The sequence below is a fragment of the Pelodiscus sinensis genome, chromosome 1 (assembly GCF_049634645.1).
Source record: "Pelodiscus sinensis isolate JC-2024 chromosome 1, ASM4963464v1, whole genome shotgun sequence".
Classification (NCBI taxonomy): domain Eukaryota; kingdom Metazoa; phylum Chordata; order Testudines; family Trionychidae; genus Pelodiscus; species Pelodiscus sinensis.
In genome coordinates, this window is record NC_134711.1 from 135,315,441 (window position 1) to 135,338,041 (window position 22,601).

General features: G+C 48.7%; 1 long non-coding RNA gene across 1 annotated transcript; it reads right to left on the bottom strand.

Annotated features, from left to right (window-relative positions):
- Nucleotides 1–6,907: 6,907 nt before the first annotated feature.
- On the bottom strand, nt 6,908–12,720 carry LOC142826757 (uncharacterized). Its single transcript, XR_012900994.1, has 3 exons — nt 12,277–12,720; nt 9,112–9,244; nt 6,908–7,062 (listed from the first exon to the last, which is right to left on the bottom strand). It is a non-coding gene; the product is annotated as an uncharacterized LOC142826757 (long non-coding RNA).
- Between the last annotated feature and the right edge of the window lie 9,881 nt (nt 12,721–22,601).

Genomic DNA, 22,601 nt, shown 5'->3' on the forward strand with positions numbered 1-22,601 from the left:
AACGGGTCTGGGACCTACCCATGCTGCGGCTCTCCATTTAAAGTGTATTACGAGCCAGGCAGGCTGGCAGCTTGGCTCACGCTGGGTCCAGGATCTACCCTTGTTTCAGCTCTGCATTTCAAGTGTATTAAGAGCTGGGTGGGCAGGCAGCCCAGCTCAGTTCTGGCTCAGGCCAGGTCCAGGAGCTCAGACCCCACTTAGACAGGGATTGCTGCCACCTTGCTCTGTGCTGCTGCTTCTGAGAGAGACAGGCAGCAGGTCCATGAGGGGAGCTGGTTTTTAAACCTGCTCCCCTCACAGACCAGCTACTACCTGGCACTCCGCACAGCTGCCTCTGATACACTGGCTGCCGGCCCTACCCCTGAGGACTATAGTCAACTAACTGATAAAATCTCATGAAGTTACTCGACTATTCAATTAACCGATATTTAACATCCCTGCCTGCCACTGTTTTTCTAGTGCAGGGCAGAATGGGAGCATTCCAATGATTTGCTCTTTATTTCCCAAATGGAGCAGCTCCCTCAGCTCTCAGGGTGTGTCTAGACTACAGGGTTTTGTCGACGAAAGTGGACTTTTGTCAACAAAGCTAAACCTGCATCCACACTGCCTTTGAGTTGTGTCGACATAACTTCAACATAACTCAGCACTTTTGTTGCCGGCTGTAAACCTCATTCCACGAGGAATAACTCCTTCGTTGACGTAGTTCTGTCGACAAAAGGGCTGTGTGGATGCAGGGGAAAAGTTATGTCGACAGAAAAAGCCTCCAGGAAGGACGCCTGGTGGACACTCCTGCCACAGCTTGCAACTCTACTGTTCCTGCCTGCAGCCATCTTTAAAAGGCACAGGCACCCAGAATCAGCAGCCTGGCTGCAAGACAGCTCCAGCCAGGATCCTGACTATGCAGCTCTTCCCGGTAGGGGCAGTCAGGAGACATGTCGCAGGGACAAGCCCCCCAGGAGTCCCCGGGCCCTTCCAGGGAAACATCCCCCCCGCCACAGGAACCCTGGGGCACTAAACGGGAGGCACCCTCCTGGTCTGGCTCTGAGATTAAAGCCCTTTTGGAGCTGTGGGCTGAGGCAGCGGCTCTTCAGCTCCCACAGGCCAGGAGCTGAATGTGGACATTTACAGCAGAATGGCAGATGGCCTGGCCAGGAAAGGCCACCACCCCCGCACGGCACTGCAGGTCAGAGCCAAGGGGAAGGAGCTGAGGTAGGGTACATCAGGGCCTGTGAGCGCAGCTCCCGCTCCTGGGAAAGGCCATACACCTGCACCTACTACAAGGACCTGGATACGATCCTGGGGGCAGGGGAACCCTTGCCTCCCAAGAGGCTTGTGGAGTCTGCCATGGAGACCCCTGTGCAGCAGCAGCTGCAACTCCTGCCAGATGACCCGGAGCTCCAAGAGGAGGAGGAGGAGGAGGAGGACAGCACCAGGAGCACCCAGGAGCCAGATGCCCAGACACAGGAGGCCTCCCAGGAAACTTTGGACACCGAGGAGGGAACAGCAGGCAAGTGCTGTGAGGGTCCAACACGCACAGGGCAGGGCAGGCGGGAGCAAAGTGTACGGCGCAGTACTGTGACTTGTCATGCTGATCGCAGCCTGGGGGAAGAGGGGCACACGCATGGCTGCCCTCAGGGACAGCCGTCCTGCCCCTGCACCCTCACAGCTGCTAGGTACCACCTGCTCCTGCAGACACTGATGCCAGGGGCAGGCATGGGTCGGGGATGCCGGGATTGCCTCACAGCTGCAGGCCTCTCAGCAACCTGTGGGAACCCCAACCATGCCCTGACACTTGTCTGTGCTGCTCAGCCATGGGGTGTGTGCGAGGGGGGGCAGGATGGTGGCCTGCACACCTTCTGGGCTCCAGGGAGGCTGTGGCTGCGGGCCAGGTCACACCATGCCTTACATGAGCAGCCTCTGACCCTAGGACAGGCACTGCTTGCTGACAAGAAGGAGGGCATGCCCTCTCAGGGAAAGGGTGATCATGTATGACTGACGACTTTTCCCTCTTGTCCTCCACAGCCGGTCCACCTGACCAGGAGGGGGAAGCCACACCTGCCCCACCACCCAGACAGCCACAGGGAACCCAGCGGCACTGGTGCACCAACACGTAGGAGTCTTGCAAAGGATGCAGGACTCCATGGAGAGGAGGCTGGAGGCAGAGGCCGATGGCGCCAGCAGTTGCTGGTTGAATTCACCCAGCAGAGCAGGGATATCTGCACAGCAATCGGGGAGGCCATGGCCTTCCGCAGTCCTGTGCCTGGTCCTGCCCCTCCTCCTCAGCCTGCCCACCCCCCAGACCCTGCTCCCCCCTCAGCCCCTGCCATCCCAGACCGAGGTACAGCCCCACCTCCTGCCCAGCCCCCTACTGTCCTAGCCAGGTGTGAGGTGTGAGAAGGCCTCCACAGCCGAAGTGCCAGGGGCTCTTCCTCCAGGCAGTCCCCTCAGCTCTGAGCCTCCCTCCCCCCTTCCAAGTTGACATTCCCCCTTCCCACCTGGGAGTCACTGAGGGAAGCACTTTAGTTTGTTTACAAATACTTTATTTGGTTTGAACAGAAGAGTTTTATATTGTCTCTGAACAAAAGAGTTTTATATGTTAGTTTTTCAATGAAGGAACAGTGCAATAAACAGTTCGAATGTTTTCACCAACCCCTGTCTCTGTCCTCAGTGTGTGAATGGGTTTTGGGGAAGAAGGCATTGGGGACATGGGGTAATCCCCCACAGTTGGAAGGCCCTGGGGAAACTCATTGGCCTCCATGGGAGAACTGCTTTCTCAAGGCTTCTCGAATGCGCAAACCCAGCTGGTGGGCTTGCTGGCCGGCAGCTGTCTAGGGCTACTCAAAGTGTCCCCCCTCCACATCAGCCCTTGACCCCCATGTTCTCCTTTCCTTTCCACCAAGTTGTGCAGCACACAGCATGTTGCAACCACATCAGGGAAGTTGTGTTCCCCCCACATCCAGCCGTGTGAGCAGGCACCTAAACCTGCCCTTCAGATGGCCGAAGGCGCACTTGCCTCCAGGTGTAGTCCTATTGAGGCGGGAATTCCCTGCTCTCATCCAGGTGGTCAGTGTAGGGCTTCATGAGCCAGGCATGAGAGGATAGGCCACATCAGCCACGATGCACGTAGGCATCTGCACATCCCCGACTGCCGGTTCCTCTCTGGGAATAATGCTGCAGCCTGCGGTACAGGTAAGAGTTCCTGCCCCATCGTGTGCCCGGCCTGACCACCCGACACAAATGTCAGTGAACTGTCCCTAAGTTGACCAGGGCCTGCAACAACATGGAAAAGTAACCCTTCCTGTTGATGAACTGTGCTGCTCAATGGAGCGGGGTGCAGATGGGGATGTGGGTCCTGTTAAGTGCTCCACCACAAAGCTGGCCAAAATGGTCTGCAGGTCTCCAAGGCGGACGGTCCTGTGGAGCAGCTCAGAATTGATGGCTGTCACCACCTGCAGAAAGGGACAAATAGGAACACACAGAATGGGACATTAGAGGGGTTGGCTCAGCTGCTGAGGGATGCTCCCCCCTCCTCCTCAGACACCAACAGCCCTCCCCCGACAATCCCTCCCCCACGCCCCGCCCCCCGCAAGATGGCAGGGCGAGGCTGAGAGGGCTTCTACCTCTGCCAGCTCATCCCCAATTCCCTGTGGCTGGTCCTGACTGCCCCCCTGGAGTGTCCCCTGAGAGTGACTTACCTCCATTAAGACGGCCCCGACGTAGACCTCCCCACACCAAACTGATGCCCTACAGAGCCATAGCTGTCGGGGGTGGCCAGCTTCCACAGCGCAATGGCGATGCTCTTCTCCAGGGGGATGGCAAGCCGCAAGCGGGTGTCCTGGCATTGCAGGGCCCACTCGCTAGCCTAGGTTGCCCAGACCAGGTGGAAAACAATGGGATTGTGGAGCCTCTTGTTATCACTCAACAATGGAATCAGACATTCCTCAGGTCACAAGTTAAAAAGTGATGGTTTAGCTCCTGGCCCTACAAACTCAGCCTGGGATGTGAGAATGAAACTGGGCTGTTTCCATTTTTCTTGCCAAATGAGGGTCTTGGTGACACATGTGCATCCCCAGTCACCAGGAGGTTTGCAGCATATAACTGATTGAAATTTATAAACTATTGTGTTGGTTATGCTCAGGAAAGAATAGGCTCCTGGCCCCCGATCCTCAGCAATATTTAGGTGCCTAACTCACATGATTGCAATAAGAATTAGGCATCTAAATAACTTTGAGGATCAGGGCTTTGCCTCTGAACTGTGTGGATTCTACAGTGTTAACAGGAATAAAGTAAAAACTTATTTTGTTCACTAAGCTCTGCAGTTGTGATTGATACACACGGTCGAGTGGGCTGCTGTGTAAGAAGTGGTCAGTTTTATGAAGTTTTCAGAATGGAAGCACAGATCAACATGAAACTTTTACTTTGTGCTGGTGTCTTCTGAGATGGAATAATTTTTCTTTCTTCATAATGTAAATGAAGGGCCCATCACACAATGGTGGCTCTGCTAATATCCCCTATTATGATTAAAATACACGTCAAGCCTGTGGTAGAGATGGAATTTGATCACACCTGTGAACAGAACAAAGCTGTAGCAGATCCAGGGATAGCTAATGCAGGATGTACTTCTGCTGAATGAGTTAGCAGGACGCATGTTCTCAACAGTGCAGTGCGGAATTGTGTGGGAGCTGAGTTCACTGGCAAAGTTGTAGACATGGACCCACATTGTGTCTGTAAGCACACCTGTATTTTCTAATCCGTTTACAATACTCTCCTCTGGCATAGTTGCTATAGTAAGAAGGGGGCCAAAACATAAGCCTTTGTGTCAGAGGCCTGAGCTAAGGTCTGGGCTAAAATAGTCACACTTTTGCTGATATAAAGCACAGTTGTGAGCTAGAGGCAGGCACTGCTCAGAATTTGGCCAGCACAGGGCTGATACTGCAGAAAAACATATTCTGAAGCAGGGTGAGGCACAAAGCATTGGAACAAACACCTTCTAGAAGGGTGGCACAAGCATACCCCAATCCTAGCTCATTCTCCAGAGGTAACAGGAGCACGCTGACCCATCCTATAGATGAGGGCAGTATGCCAGCACGATGGATGTTTTGATCAAGCCAACATGTACAGCAGTGAGAGACAATCTAGGCTAGTGAGTGGGCTGTGGAAGTGGCCCTCCTTCATCTCCGTGGGCTGCAAGATTGTTCTAACCAAGATGGTCCCCCGGGACAAGTCAGTTTTGCTAACTGTGCTTGTGTCCCTAGAATGTGAGAGCTGTGCCATGTGAACCAGAACAGCACTTTGACTGGATGCAGAGGGAGTGTGTGGCTCTCACAATGCTGTGTGGAATCAGCACGCACCTTACTTCACGTGTCCTTTCTTTATGTGCGTGTCACTTCTCTAACTCCAGCAGGAAAAAAGCTACACAGACGAAAACCATCAGAATCTGGCAACCCTGTGCATAGACAATGGCAACCAAATGTCTCATGGGCCCCACCTAGAACCCCAGGGGCTGCATGTGGCCTTCAGGCTGCAGGTTGCCCACCACTGAAGTACAAGGTAATGGGTAGCCCTGGATATGTCAAAGGGCAGCACTCTAATATGCCAGAGGTTGGCACCTAACTGCATATGAAGTGATACACTGCTTGTTTGTATTGATGTATACAGTGGTATCTTAGAGGTAATGTCTCTGTCTAGCTGACGGGAGAATTAAAAGTCTTGCCATTCACTGAGCTGGTCCATTGTATTGGGCATACATGTGTTGGCATACCTGTACACATTGATGCAGGGAGCTGGGGCAATAAACCTAAGTGCCCTTGCATCTTAACAGATCCTGTCATCATTGGGTGGTTTGCTTGAGGTCTGCAGTGCCAGCTACCTGTGCAGAGCTGGTGCAACATATATATACAGAAAACCACAGTAACAAACACAACAAAAGAGGTGTGTGTGTGTGGGGGGGGTGTTCCACACACCGCCGCTCATTCACAACAAAGCCCCTGTGTGAGTGATGTTTGTGCGTCTGTTCCTGTCTCACTGTCTGCATTAGTGCCTTCTGAGCAAGGCCATAACACAGGTGTACCCAAAGAGAGAAAAAGGCAAACAGAAGAAAAGAAAGAGACACCGAGAGAAATAAATACCTCTGGGAAACTGATTTGCCTGATATATAAAATCTCATAGTGCGCATGGATATTAGATTTATAAACTTTGGAACACTCATCTACTATCTCATGCCAAAAGATTTATTGACAGTGGCTTGAAGACAGCAAGATCCAAAGAAAGCTGAGGACCCGTCTGGTTAGGGGAAATCTGATCATTAACTATGTGCTTTCGTTCATATCTCTGCACCTGGGACCCTTTTCCCATGGGCTCAATGATTCATTTCAAATAGACAGGTGGGCTGGGGGAAAGGCCAACATGGAGCCAGGGAAAATGAAAATTGTGCCAGGACTGATGGATGCCGTCTGCCCCTCTTAGTCCCACTGTGAATGGAATCCTCTCAATACAGCAGGTTCTTATCTGTGTTAAGGAAGCTGACAGCATTTTAGATGAAATACAATTAAAAAAAAAATTTGTATAAAAACAAAAAAGGTTTGGACTCCTGAAAGGGTATAAATCTCTCTCACATTCAGGTTGCAGTGGGACTGTATTAGTCCTTCGTCCCAAGAGAAATCACAAACTATGGAGGACCTTCAAAACATGAATCCTCAAGTCTCATGATAGTTGATGTAGGAACAGAATCTGGACACCATATATGAAGCAAGCAGGAGAGTTTATTACATACACAATGCTAGTGGAGTGTCACGTCGCTTGTTAGGCTCAGTGAATACTGCCAAACAATAGGTTACAAGTAATTATATAGGATGCTCAATGGGCAGATCAAGTGATGAGGAGGGGGGGAAATCCCGGACCCCCTGGATAGATGCTAATTGTGAGGCAAAATAAGTACAGTAATATAAAGTTACATAGTGTTTCTAGTAAAACAAGTATTTAAACAAAGCAGACATCAATTATGCGTGAAGTGACAATGTGTCTGTCATCTTCAGGAAGGTATCTCTGCTTAGATGTGTCCATCTGGGGATTAAAGCAGAGACATTAGGAGTACTTGACAATTGAGCATTTGTTCCTAGCACCATTGAATGTGTCAGGTCCTGTCTCCCATCCTGGGTTGTTAGCTCTATCATGACCTTTCTTCGATGGGCTAGGTGTGGGAAGTGAAGGGGTAACAATCATGTACTGTGTTCGTGTGCCAGTCCCAGACTCCAAATTTAGAATTGGGGTTCTTAACAGAATATCATAGCCTGCCTCAGAAATTTTTACCCTACAGTTGATGTTTTCCTTAAAGCTTCTGGTGTCTTGTTATTTCACAAGCTTTTCAGTGTTCTTTGAGAAAAAGTAAGTTTCCTGCCCTCATGACTACAGAATGAATGAAAGATTCTGAAACCAGAAGGAAAATTTATTATTTTTTAAATCTCAAGTTTTTAAGACAATCATGACTTCTTGGGGGCCTGACTCATGACTTTTTAACCCTTTGGGGTTAACAATACCATCTGTCCCAGGAATTTCAAAGCACAGAACTGGAGAGTTCCAGGTGAGAGTTCCAGGTGAGTTCCATTAGAGAATGGAGGTCTGAATCTCTCCCCACCCTGGGTATCCATTTACTGTGCAAAGTGGATGCAAAAATGCTACCACTTCTCTATGTGAATGAGTAGAGCATATTGGTTTGGTAGCATTTTACACATGAGAACAGCCATACTTGGTCAAAGAATCATAGAATTCTAGGGCTGGCACCAACCTCAGGAGGTCATCAAGTCCAGCCCCTTGCCCAAAGAAGGACCAATCCCAACTAAATCATCCCAACCAGGTCTTTGTCAAACCAGGACTTACAAACCTCTAGGGATGTAGATTCTACCGCCTCCCTAGGTAACCCATTCCAGTGCTTCACCACCCTCCTAGGGGAATAGTTTTTCCTAATATCCAATCTAGACCTCCTCCACTGCAACTTGAGACTATTGCTCCTCGTTCTGCCATCTGTTACTATTGAGAACAGCCTCTCTCCATCCTCTTTGGAATCTTCCTTCAATTAGTTGAAGGTTGCTATTAAATCCCTCCTGGCTCTTTCTGCAGACTAAATAAGCCCAAATCACCTCAGTTTCTCCTCATAAGTTGTGTGCTCCAGCCCCCTAATCATTTTTATGCCCTCCGCTGGACCCTCTGCAGTAAAACACATCCAGTGCTTTTTTTGTATAAAAAAAAAAAAAAAAAAGTTCTGGTACTCTATAAGACCCAGCCGACTGTTGGCCATTTTCATTACAGAGGTGCCGGTACTCTCTGTTCTTTCCAGATAAGCTCTGACTGGAGGTGCTGGTACTGCATACTGGGCAGTACCATCACACAAAAAAACACTGAACACATCATTTCTATAATGGGGGCCCCATAATTGGACTCCATACTCCAGATGTGGCCTCACCAGAGCCCAATAAATTGGAATAATCACTTCCCTAGATCTGCTGTCAATGCTCCTCCTAATCCACCCTAATATATCAGTAGCCTTCTTGGCTACAAGAACGCACTGTTGACTCATATCCAGCTTCTCATCCACTGTAATCCCCAGGTTCTTTTCAGCCAAAATGCTGCTTAGCCAGTCAGTCTCCAGCCTGTAACAGTGTTTGAGATTCTGCCACCCCAAGTGCAGGACTCTGCACTTGTCCTTTTGAACCTCATCAGATTTCTTTTGGGCTAATCCTTCAATTTGTCTAGGTCACTCTGGACCCTGTCCCTGCCCTACCACTCTCCCTATCTTAGTGTCATCTGCAAACATGCTGAGGGTGCAATCCATCCCCTAATTCAGGCCATTAATAAAGATGTTGAACAAAACCAGCCCCAGAACAAATCCTGGAGCACTCCGTTTGATCTCAGCCACCAACCAGACATTGAACCATTGATCACTACCCATTGAGCCTGATGATCTAGAGAGCTTTCTGTCCACCTTACAATCCATTTATCCAATCCATACTTCCTTAACTTTCTGGCAAGAATACTATGGGAGACCATATCAAAAGCCTTAATAAAGCCAACGTATATCACATCCACCACTTTCCCCAGGTCCATAGAGCCAGTTACCTTGTCATAGAAGCTAATCAGGTTGATCAGGCATGACTTGCCTTTGGTGAATCCATGTTGGCTATTCCTGATCACTTTCCGGTCTTCCAAGTGCTTCAAAATGCCACTGCTAGAGACGATGGATCTCTGTGACCTGAAAGAGGTGTAACTTTGGTGACTGAGGCAAGAGCTGGCAGATCAGTTCCTCACTTGCATGACCATGTGTCCCATCTCATCCCCTCTCCCACTATCATCCCAGCACATAGTCTTCCCAGGCTACTTGTTTGCCTCTTTGCTACCAAGGTGTGATGCAGTGGGGACTGCAGTCACTGTTTCCTTTCTTCTGTTACATGTGATTTGTCCTGTCCTGGAGTAACCCTGGGGGTGTGCCTAGGTCTCCCTGGACACTGCTCCACTGGCTAGATGGGATGTGGGATTTACTGAGGGAGAATATGCAGCCCATCAGGTAACAACAGCCAACCTCCCTGTAACCAGAGCCTGGGAGGGGCATGTGGCCAGGGGACATCTTGGGCCAGGAAGCTGGACAAAGGGAGGGGCGAGCTGGCTGCAGGAGGAGACCAGTTTTGGAGTGTGTGGAGCTCGGTCAGGGGGAGCTTGGAGCAGGATGGGGGCCCAGGACCCCTTCTTCCCAAATGGGTTGCTCCAGGGCAATAGATCCTGTCCCAGCTGAGAGCAGCTAGACAGTGCCTGGGAGCATTTCAGGGGCTGAGGCAGGAGAGGGACCTGAAGGCCGCCAGACAAACACGGCACCCACTGGGACACGCCCACCAGCAGTAATTCATCCTGGCCGGGGTCCCCTAGGCAGATTTGCAATGGTTGGAGCTCGAGCTGCAGCTAAAGGAATTGGAGAACCGTGAGAGACAGCAGTAGCATGAGTGGGATATGGCAGATCTGAGAAGCAGAGAGACCCCGGCTGCAGTGAGTGGGGAGGGCCCCAGGGGACCCAGACTGCATGTAACTTGGAGATGGACGAGCTGTCCCAGTGTCAGGAAGAGGGGGGGGGACGTAGACGCCTTCCTTATTGCCTTTGAGCGAGCCTGTGATCTGCACCAGCCCCCCGCCCAGCAGACCGGCTCTGTCATCTCACCCCCTTATTGAATCCCAAGGCCATATGGTTGCTCAGCCAGCTAGAGAGGCTGCAGCTAGGGGACTATGGACAGTTCAAAAAAACCCTGCTGCACAAGTTTGGGCTGACCCTTGAGCCATACAGAAAAAATTCCAGAGTGCGCAGAAGGGCCCTGGGAAGACCTTTGTGGATCTAGTCTCCCGGATGGCGTGATACCTCCGCAAGTGGGTTTTTGGGGTTGGGGCTCTGACCCCAGAAGATCTTGTTAAGCTGATGGTCCTGGAGCGTCTCTATGAAATCTGCCCCCTGACCTGAGACTGTGGCTGAAGGACAGGAGGCCAGAGGACCTTCACAGCGCAGTGAGACTAGCCGGTGAGTTTACAGACAGCTGGTCCTCGTGTGAAGGGGGATCCTGGAGAGACCGGTTTGCGACTGTGCATCAGGGAGAGGTGCCTACTGGGGCCCCCAAGAAGTGAGGATCTGGCAACCTCCCCCCAAAGGGGACAGCCACTACCCAGGTGGATCAGCCGGCTTGAGAGATCCAGTGGGTCCTGACCTGACATCACTGTGAGCAAAGAGGCCACAAAAGGGCTCAGTGCCCCAAAGTCCAGGACAGGCTGAGCAAACTGAGCTCCCAGGGTTAATTGGGTGGCTGGGGGAGGGGCAGGCCACCCCGGTGGCAGGGGCTGGCAGGCTGCCCTCAGCTCAGGTGGGGGAGGCCCCTCAGGTCAGCACCTCTGGGAGGCCTGACTCTCCAAAGGCAGGTTTCTCAGTGTTCAGGATAGGGGCAGGGCTGCCCCTGCGGAGCAAGTGCCTTGTGCCCCTGGAGGTGGATGGGAGGGAGGTTATGGGCTACTGGGACATGGGCCTGGAGGTGATGCTGGCCCTGCCTGAGCTTGTAGTCTGAGACCACGTGGTGCCCCTGATGAGCACAGATGGCACCCCATTCAAAGTACCCATGGCCAGATTTAATCTGAAATGGGAGGCTCAGGAGGGTCCCGAGGAGCTGGGGGTGCACCAGCACTTCCCTGCTGGGGTGCTGATGCGGGGTGACCTAGAGGACTGGCCGGAAGGACCCCACAGTGCCCTGGTCATTACCCAGAGCCAGAGCTGGCAAGGGGCACTCAGCTCTGACCCTGGGGAGGGCACCCTGCCGGGGACTCAGGGCCTTTTCCCAGCAGGAAAAGACCCCTCCTTGCAGAAGCTGAGGGACTGGGCTGGCCTCCAGGCAACACAAGCCCTAGGGGAGGGCTTCCAGGAGAGGTTCCTGTGAGAGGATTCCTCTACCAAGAATGGGTCCCTCCAGGGGAAGTGGAGTTATGGGGGTTCCGGTGGCAGCTGGTGGTTCCCCAAAAGTACCACCACAGGCTGCTGTACCTGGTCCATGACGTTCCATTCTTGGGACCCCAAGAGTCCACAGGGTTCTCCCCATTTGAGCTATCACACGGGAGAAGGGTAAGGGGACCCATGGACTTGTTGAGATGAATGGGAGGGGGAGGCCTCCCCAGATGGAGAGTCAGGGGTGGAGTATGTACTGGCTTTCCGGGAAAGGCTCAATGAGCTCATGGGCCTATTAGAGAGAACTTAGGGGGGAGAGCTGTGACACAGTGGGGACTGCATTCACTGTTTCCTTCTTCTGTTACATGTGATTTGTCCTGTCCTGGAGTAACCCCAGGGGTGTGCCTCAGTCTCCCTGGACACTGCTCCACTGGCTAGATGGGATGTGGGATTTTGGTGACTCACTGAGGGAGAATGTGCAGCCCATCAGGTAACAACAGCCAGGCTCCTTGTAAACTAAACCTGGGAGGGGCAGGTGGTCAGGGCACAGCTTCTCTTCTATCTGCTGTCTGAGAGTCACATCTGGCTTTGGATGGAGGTGCAGGGCCCTGGGACTCCTCCATACCTCCGTGACACACGGCATCCACCAAATCTTTTCAGTCCATTTTCCCTGCTGGCAGAACGATTCTTTGATTGATCCCCTCAACAAACCTGGCTCAGCATGGAGTGGAGATTCCCTCTCTGGCTCTTCTCTTTGGTTATTTCTCTAGCTGATGTTTAACTGAGGGGAGGGATGTGCCACAGGATTTCTGGGTACCCACCTGTCCCAGAGAGGTATATTTTCTATTTGGTATTGCTGCCTTCCTGCCTCCCTGTTATCTCCCTGGGAGGTGACCAAAAGTTCCATGATGTGCTGCTATTCAGCAGCCTGGAGCAGCATCTGCCTCCTTTCCCAGGGGAAGGGAGATTTCATTGCTGGCAGAGCAGCATGCAGTGCTGTGGGGAGTGAATGGAAATAAAACAAACACCACATCAGATATACACCCACTCACCCATTACACTCACATCAATCCTAACCTGCTCACACATTACACTCACCACATCAGCCCTACACCCTCTCACCCATTACACTCACCACATCAGCCCTACAGTGGAAGAGACAATAAACATACAATACACTTAAAGTAGCTCATTCCCCCAATGCCCCCTCCTCCAACATACACATTTAGCACAAGAGAAATGAAAGGGAAGGAACTTTCATTGAAAGGGAAGGAACTCAGTATGCACACAGTATAGCACATCTGTCACGTTATTGGATTTTGAGAGAAGCAGCCAGATCACTGCTGCGCACATGGGGGAGTGTTGGCCGCAAAAGTGGGTACAAAGGGGGCCATGTGAGGTGTCAAAAGCTTACTTTATACTAGTTCTATATGTGCTTTTCATGTAATTGTATAATGTCTGTGTGTGAAGTTATAAGCATGTATTCTGTGTGGATATTGAATATTTCTCTGTTTGTAGCTGAGAATAGACGAAGAATGCTCAGCCTAGGGACATGCTAATGAGCAAGTCTCCAGGGAACAATGGATCTCTGGAGGACAAAGACACACCTGGCCACTGGCTATAAGACCATGTGACTCTAGCCAGCTTGGAAGAAACGAGGAAGGAGGTATAAATATGCCATGTGGCAGATTCCATGTTGGTCTCCAGATCTGCTCCTGACCTCAGATGCGGCCTTGCAGGGATTCACGAGCGGGAAGAACTGTGGACCCATCTTGGCATAGGATGTGCACCAAGGACTTTTAAGCCAGCAGCTGTAACATCTCTGCTGCAAGCCTGCACCGAGAACTGGGAGATTCGATGCATGTAATGTATGCTACTTTAACAACCTTACTCTCATGCTTTCCTTTCTTGTAGTAATAAACCTTTAGATTGTAGATTCGAAAGGATTGGTTCAGCGTGATTTGTGGGTAACATCCAGAGTATATATTGACCTAGGATCTGTGACTGGTTTCTTAGAACTGGACAGAACTTGTTCGGGGTAGTGAGATTGGGTTCTAAGACCCTTCACCTGTGTATGAGGCCTGGGGCCATCTGGGGCATGGATATTGCTGGGATGTCAGAGGGGTTTTGCTCATGAGGTGTCAGGTAGGCAGCTGGGGGACTGGTTTATGGCCTATTTGGGAAGGTCTCCAGTCTGGGGGCTATAGAGAGCCCCGAATTTGAGCAATTCACCCTGAGCAGATGCCCTCAGCGGTGCCCAGACATGGCCCGGTCCATCACAACATCACACTCACATAAACCCACACAATGCAGAGAATATTCTAGGAAATAGTGAAAAAATGGAGGAAACGCACACACAACACAACAAAGTACACCACACACCAATATGCACAGGCCTCCCACATAGTTTAGGGACTCTGCAGAAACAAAAGCAGTAGGGAAAGAAGGGTGAAAAATACTCACACCCAAATCAGCACAAATTCCAACTCCCCAGGCAGAGAAACACAGGGGAAGGAAAGACACAAAACACACTCGCTGACTAGAGGTAGGCACAGGAAAGGGTATGAGAGAAGGAAAAGGTGGGTAAAAGGAACCCAATGTGCTCTGGACCAGTTACCTTCCATGCAGCACAGCACACACATCCTTTCCTGGCCTAGAAAAAGTGCATATATAATGAAAGAATCATTGGCCAGAGACAGTAAGCCAGAAGCAAGCATGCATAAGAATGATTCTGTGGCACATTAGTGTGAACACTCCACTGAGAGACAGTAAACTCAGTGTGCTGTTCCCAGGCCTTCTTTTATTTAGTACCCAAAGTGAAACAGCTTGAACAGGAGAGACTGAGAACCCCATACATACCAGAATGTCCGACAGGCCAGTGGCTAGGCCACTTACCTTTGGCATAGCAAGACAACTTAAATCCTTTCTCTTGCTCATGTGCAGGAGGGACTTGAACAAGGACGTGCCCATGTGAGTGCTCTAGCTATCAGGCAAAAGGGAAGTCTTCTTCCTCATGGTCATTTCATGCAAGCAGTCTCTTAGGGGGCTAATCTGCTAGCAAAGCCTGAACATGCTTGCCAGCTCAGGCACTCCAGGGGTATGTCTACACTAGCCCTCTAGTTCGTATTAGGGAGGCTAATGTAGGCATTCGAAGTTGCAAATGAATCCCAGGCTTTATTTGCATGTTCCCGTCTGGTCGCCATTTTGAAATTTCACTAGCCCGAAGTAACTGCTACATGCAGCAGTGAAACAGAAATTCGAACTAAGCCCTTATTCTCCTCATTCCAGGAGAACAGTTAATTTGAACTAAGGACTTAGTTTGAATTTCTGTTTCACTGCCACGTGTAGACGCGGGCAGTTACTTCGGGCTAGTGAAATTTCAAAATGGCAACCAGACGGGAACATCCAAGGGGTTTGATTCGAACTAACACATCCTGGCGCACACTTTCACTTTCGAAACAGCTGTTGATTGGAGTAACACGCCGGTGAGATCATGCTAATGAAGCGCGGGATATTTAAATCCCCACTTCATTGACTATTTAGAATGCTAACATTTGCATCCCTAGTTCGAACTAGGGTGCAAGTATAGACATACCCTCAGTTGTCTGAAGAAAGCATCATCTGCCTCATCCACCTGATCCAGTGGTCTATAGCAGATACCAACCACATCATCACCCCTATTGCTTCCACCTCTAAACTTAACCCATAGACTCTCAACAGGCTTTTCTCCCTCTATATACTGAAGCTCTAAGCAATCATACTGCTCTCATACAATGCATCTCCTCCTCCTTTTCTTCCCTGCCTGTTCTTCCCAAACAGTTTATACCCTTCCATAACAGTGCTCCAGTCATGTGAGTCATCCCAGTGAGTCTCTGTTATTCCAATCAAATCATAGTTTTTTGACTGGGACAGAGCTTCTAATTCTTCCTGTTTGTTTCCCAAGCTTCTCACATTTGTGTACAAAAACCTTAGATAACCAGTTGATCACCCTACTTTCTCCATCCGAATCAGGGGTCCTCCTTTGTTGCTCGTTGCTCCTTGTGTTTCTTCTCAGTGTCTGACTTCCTCACTTACCACAGGGCTTTGGTCACTGTCCCCCAATGAACCTAGTTTAAAGCCCTCCTCACTAGGTTTGCAAGCCTGCCCAAAAAGATGCTCTTTCCTCTCAATCCTTGTGCCCAGAACAAAGTCTAATGGTTGAAGAAACCAAAGCCCTGTCTCTGACACCACCTGTGCAACCACACATTTACTTCCTCAATTTGACAATTCCTACCTGCACCTTTTCCGTCAACAGGGAGGATGGACGAGAACATCACTTGCACTTCAAATTCTTTGATCCTTCTTCCCAGCGCTACATAATCTGCAGTGACCTGCTCAAGGTCATTCTTGGCTGTATCATTAGTTCCCACATGTAGAAGGAGGAAGGGGTGGCAATCCAAAGATTTATTCACTTTTGGAAGACTCTAGGTCACATCCTGAATGCGAGCTCCTAGTAAGCAGAACACTTCTCGAGATCGCAGGTCTGGAGGGCAGATGGATGACTCAGTCCCTCTTAAGAGGGAATCCCCGACCACCACTACCTGTCTTATATTGGGGTGGTGGTCATGGAACCCCCTTCCCTAGGACTACGCATCCCATGCCTTCCTGTAGATGGTGTTCCCTTCTGATTTCATCCCTGAGAGGTTCCTGCCAAAGCATTCACCACCACAGTACCTGTGGAAAGAGAGGTTACTTACCTCTACAGGAATACGGTATACCTGAGTTAGCCTTCTTCTCCTTCTAGGGGTTACATACTGCCAGTTCTCTTTCTTGTCCTGTACTGCCCTGACTGGCTCTTCAGCCTGCTGTACCTGCAGGATTAAACGCTGCCTTCTATCGAAGAAGTCTTTATCCTCTCTGATGGAACGTAGGGTCGATACTCGGGCCTCAAGTTGTGACAGACCAGGCCGTGTCTGGGCACAGCTGAGGGCGTCCGCTCAGGGCAAATTGCTCAAATCCAGGGCTCCTTACAGCCCCCAGACTGGTGACCTCTCCAAACAGGCCACAAACCAGTCCCACAGAGCGCTTCAGCTGCCTGCCTGAAGCCTCACGAGCAAAACCCCTCTGACACGCCAGCAATATCCATGCCCCAGATGGCCCCAGGCCTCATACACAGGTGGGGGGGTCCTAGCACCCAATCCCACCTACCCCGAACAAGTTCTGTCCGGTTCCAAGAAACCAGCCACAGATCCCTGGTCAATTTACCCTTTGGACCTTACCCATAAATCACGCTGGGCCAATTCTTTAGCATCTAACATCTAAAGGTTTATTATTACAATAAAGAAAAGCATGAGAGTAAGGTTGTTAAAGGAATAGTACATTACATGCATCAAATCTCCCAGTTCTCGATGCAGGCTCTAGCAGAGGTTATAGCTGCTGGTTTAAAAGTCCTTGTTGCACATCCTAGAATCAGGATAGGTTCACAGGTCTTTCCGGCTCTTCGATCCCTGCATTGCTGCCTCTGGGATGAAGTGCTGAGCTGAGAACAAGATGGGGTCCCCCACCTGAACTCTTTATCCCTCCTTCCTGGCCTCTGCTTGGCTGCAGCAGGTCACCTGGCCATCAGCCTATCCCCGCTGGCAGCTCTTAGGTGTCTGCCCTCATGCTTTAGGTGTGTCCTTGGCCCATTGAGTGCCATTGTCCGACAGGGCCTCGCTAATTAGTATGTCCATAGGCTGGGCTCTGCCCAATGCTCAACCACATTCAGAGAAATATTCAGTATCCACACAGATTACAGATTCCTACCTACACACACAGACATTAAACAAGCACATAAATAGCGTCTACAGGATCAGCAGACAGTAAGCTCCTACTCAACACCCCATATGGCCCCCCTTTTATACCATTTTTGGGGCCAGCACCCCCACCTATGGGTGCAGCAGTGATCTGGCTGCTTCTCTCAAATTCAGTAATGTGACACAAGTCCTCTAATTTTTTTCTTCCAAAATGGCAACCAGCTTGCACTTAGTGCAGATGAAATCCCTTCTTTCTTCCAGGAGGAAGACAAACATGGCACGCAGGTAACAACAGCAGAGCTATCACTATCCATACCTGCCTTCCTTCTGAGAGATTCCTCAGTTGTTATTAAATGCCTCCTTGAAGGGCAGGAGTGCAGTGAAAAGATTTTAAAGAATGGTGAGTGTATCTCGCCCCCTTCTCCCTCCCTCTCCAAAATCCCTGTTAACAGCTCCTGGTTGCTGACTTGTTCCTTTATAAAGCCCTGGACTGCCTGATAGCCCCGCCTCCTGATTAAGGGTCAACCAATGAGCAGAGGCTTCTAGATTTCACACCCTGATTAGAAGCTCTGAGCTTTCACCTGCCAGCCACAACACATACTCAGTGGGGAAGGGAAAGGGGGGAAAACCCTAAACTGCCAAACACAAGGGCTGTGTCTACACTGGCATGAATTTCCGGAACTGCTTAAAACGGAATACTATTCTGTTTTCAGTTTTTCCGGAAAAGGAGCGTCTACATTGGCAGACTGCTTTTCCGGAAAAGCCCTTTTTCCAGAAAAGCGTCTGTGGCCAATGTAGACATGCTTTTCCCGAAAAGAGCCCCGATCGCCATTTTCGTGATCAGGGCTTTTTTTCCAGAAAAGACTAGTGGGCTGTCTACACTGGCCCTTTTCCGGAACAGTGTTCCAGAATAAGGACTTATGCCTGAGCGGGAGCAGAATAGTTTTTCCGGAATAGCGGCTGATTTTGTAGAGTAGAGCGTCGTTGCTTTTCCGGAAATTCAAGGGCCAGTGTAGACAGCTCGCAGCTTATTCCGGAAAAGCGGCTGATTTTCCGGAATAAGTGGCCCAGTGTAGACACAGCCAAGCTCAGCACACACAAGAAAACCCCAAACACAACACACACTACAGACAGCCACTTCCCCCAAGGGTCCTGTATTAGCTTCCTCCTTCACCTGGAGAACTCTCTCTCCAAACTCACTGTTAGCAGCCCCTGTTCGCTGGTTCATAGACCTGGTGTTTCTGAGAGTATTCAATGGATAAGGGACTGGAAACTGCAAGAGAATGCTTTGAAAGGCTTGGGGACTAGGAAAAACCTACCATTAATCTGCAAGGGAAAAAAGGACTGGCATAGCAGAGTGAGATTGTGTGGCACACAGATCAATAGTGTTAGGGATCGCACATACAGTTAATCACAAGCAAGTCTCCCCTTCACACTGGAGGCAATGGATAACAAGGTGATTCACAGTCCAATACCCCAAGATATTATACTCAGATATTACAGTAATGCCCTGGCTATAATTACCTAAATAAAGAGATTGATAAGATTAGACCAAGGGATTATGTAGCAATTGGCTGGATATGACAAGCTGAGGTCCATGAACTGAGTACAACAGAAAAACAAAATTCAAGTTGCATTGCAATTTTAAAAACATTTTCTATGTTATGAATAAAATGACAATACAAACCAAAATTTATATTTTCACTACATTTTCATATGAGTAGAGTAAATAAAACCTACTGACATACATCAGGAGAAATCCTTATAAATTACTTTTCTGAAAAAAATCTTTGGATAATGGAGTGTGAATCCACTTTTCAGACATTTGCAGTTTCAGTTTTGGTCTCCAAATACGAGATCTGAACATTTCAGGTCTGAGTTCCCACTTCAATATTCTAGATTTTGCATCAGCACAAATTCATTGAAATCAATGAGTTTGCAGTGGCACAAAATGAATGCAGTAGTGATTCTGGCCTTTCTATTTCTATTTTTCCATTTTAAACTTCTATGGCACTTTTTTTTGCAATGCACGTCACAAAAATTGATGGATTAGCCTCACAACACTCCTGCAAGGTAGGTGAATATTATTATCCCTGTTTTACTGGTGGGGAAACCGAGGCACAAAGGGTGATGTGAGTTACCCAAGGTCACACACTGAAGCAGTGGCAGAGCCACAAAAAATAACCCACAGTGTTCTGATTCCTAGAATCCCATTCCATTCACAACATTATACTCCTTTGCAGGGTACATCTATAGAGCATTTTGGAGCCCATACGAACCAGATTTCATACTAGTTTGACAGACTAGGGATCATGCTAGTGCTTTAAAAATAGTTGTACAGATAATGCTTGGAATCCGCGGATCAATTTGGAGCCAGGTTCTGAATCCTACCTCACTTCCTACATTTCAGAACTCAAACTCCTAGTGAGCCACAATTTCTGGATGAGCACTGCTGGCCCGATGCTGTCTACTCAGGTTGGGAGGCTTCCTCCTACTTGCTCTAATATGCTGTGGTGATGCATTCTTGAGTGCTCGATTCTATTGAGTACTCGATTCAAAAAATTGTCCACTGTGTATACATTTTCTCCTCCATTCTTCAAACAAACATTCGGTCTTGTGTGTGATCACAACCTTTTACCATTTTAGCATTCCATGAACCCACAAGATTAATGTGACTTTTCTCTGGCCAAATAACAGTAGAATGCTAATTAGTGACAGCACAGCTTTTTCATGGCCCATTGATGCATTTAACAGTGCCTTTTTTCAATATAGTACAGATTTTTAAAAAGCTCAAGACAGGACTGAGAAAAAAATGTTCTGAATTTTCCTTACATCCCACATAAGAGAGAGCAGGTGTTTTTCTTGTGCTCTCTTGCTGCTTTTTAATTTTATCTATCTAATCTATCTAATCTATCTATCTATCTATCTATCTATCTATCTATCTATCTATCTATCTATCTATCTATCTATCTATCTATCTATCTATCTATCTTTATTAGCTGATTTAATAGACCAGGTTCCTAGGACAAAAGAAGTTTAAGTAAAGTCTTTAAAAGCATATCAGTGATTTTGGAATCTAAAACCTAGTTTCAAAAGGGATTTGGGTACCTAGTCCCAGATTTTATACTATTCATTATTGCAAGACTTAAAGCCCAGATCCTCATAAGTATACAGGCTCTTAACATGTACTGATTTCAATGGAAGTTAGAAGCCTGGATGTCAGTGATTTAGATAGCTAAAACCCATTTTCAGTCATTTATGTCAACTGAGATTGGGAGCATATCCAGACTATGGATGCTACAGCAGCACTGCTGTAGCAATATTGCTATAGTACCAATGTAGGCACTTTCTTCAGCGAGAGAGGTAATTTTTCTGCTGATGCAGGTAATCTCCCTAACAGGCAGAAGCTAAGAATTCGTCCATCAGCCCAGTCACATCTACAATGGGGCATAGATTAGTTTAACTATGGCAGGGTGGCTAACCTGTGGCTCTAGAGCTGCATGCGGGTCTTTGCTCAAAGAACTGCGCCTCTTGCTAGTTCAGAGCCGTGTGCATGGACTGCTCACAGCCACTCTGCACACGCACCCAGCACCTGGAGGGAGAAGTGTGTGGCTGAAGTTGTGGTCCCAGTGAGACCCAGGTAGTGATGTGAGGTGAGAGGGTGCTTGGCTCTGGGGGTGTATTGGGTTAGACCAGGGAGACTGGGGGTACCTGGCTCTGGGGGAGCAGGGGGAGAGCTGGGAATGCCTGGCTCTGGGGGAGGGCACTGGGATAGAATGGGGGAGGGCTAGATAGATAGATAGATAGATAGATAGATAGATAGATAGATAGATAGATAGATAGATAGATAGATAGATAGATAAAAATAAATATATGTGGCTCTTTGCACTCTATCCACAGCTATTTTGACTCATAGTTTCTAACTGGTTGGCCACCCCTATTTTAAGTTTTAAGCAGACCTCAAGTATGAAATTCATTCCTCCTCCATCCCCAGCTGCCCCTAAATAGTGCCTCTGCTGAGAGGGGATTTCATATAAGGGTATGTCTAAGCTACGGCTACGTCTAGACTGGCATGATTTTCCGGAAATGCTTTTAACGGAAAAGTTTTCCGTTAAAAGCATTTTCGGAACAGAGCGTCTAGATTGGCACGGATGCTTTTCCACAAAAGCACTTTTTGCGGAAAAGCATCCGTGGCCAATCTAGACGCACTCTTGCGCAAAAAAGCCCCAATGGCCATTTTCGCGATCGGGGACTTTTTTGCGGAAAACAAATCTCAGCTGTCTACACTGGCCCTTTTGCGCAAAAGTTTTGTGCAGAAGGGACTTTTGCCCGAATGGGAGCAGCATAGTATTTCCACAAAAAGCACTGATTTCTTACAGTAGGAAGTCAGTGCTTTTGCGGAAATTCAAGCGACCAGTGTAGACAGCTGGCAAGCTTTTCGGAAAAGCAGCTGATTTTCCAGAAAAACTGGCCAGTCTAGACACAGCCTGCATGTTTATTTAGAAATAAGCTATTTCAGAATAATAACTCCCTAAATAGCGATTTCAAAATAGCACATTAATACTACAAATGCCCATCAAAATAGCACATAGCTGTTTTGAAATAGATCGTCCACACTGATTGGAGGATGAATCGCATTTAAGGCTCCCCAGAAGCACTTTTTCATTGGAAAAAAGTCATGACTATTATTATTAGAATTCATAAAAATATTTTCTTACAGAATTAATATTGAATCGCCTATTCAACTGTCATTTTAGTGCAAAGGAAATGTGTACTATTACAAATCACAAACTAATTCAAATTAGTTATGGAAAGAGTGATGGAAGCTTTATGAGTGTCTGATTCAAATTTACTTTGTATGGTAATTATTCAATAAAATGAATAATGTTCGAAGACGAAATCCTAAAAATTTAAAGCTGTCCTTTTACTTCCCTTTTGCAAGCATACTAATAAAAATCTATTACATATATTTCATTTCTTGAACTTTCCTATAAGTATAATCTATGCAAAATGACTTTGCCTGGTCAACTAAGGGCCTCACCTGCTGATACAGGGGTGGGCAAAGTGCCCTCCATGGGCCGGATCCAGCCCAGGGCCGCCTTGCCGTTCCCCTACCCCCAGGCCCTGACTGGCCTGGGTGTGGGGAGCACGCAAAGTCTCTCCTGTCTTATCTCTGCCATGCCAGGGGCGTGCAGCGGCTAGAGAGGCACACTGGCTATTTCGCATGCTCCCCCACCCACTGGCACTGATTGGTCTGGGGTCAGGGAGAGCTTGGGAGGTCTCCTCCCACTAGGTACCTAGAGGGAACCCCTCCCTCATCCCAAACCAAGCACGGTGTGTGTGGGGGGGGGTAAGTACAAGAAATCCCCTGG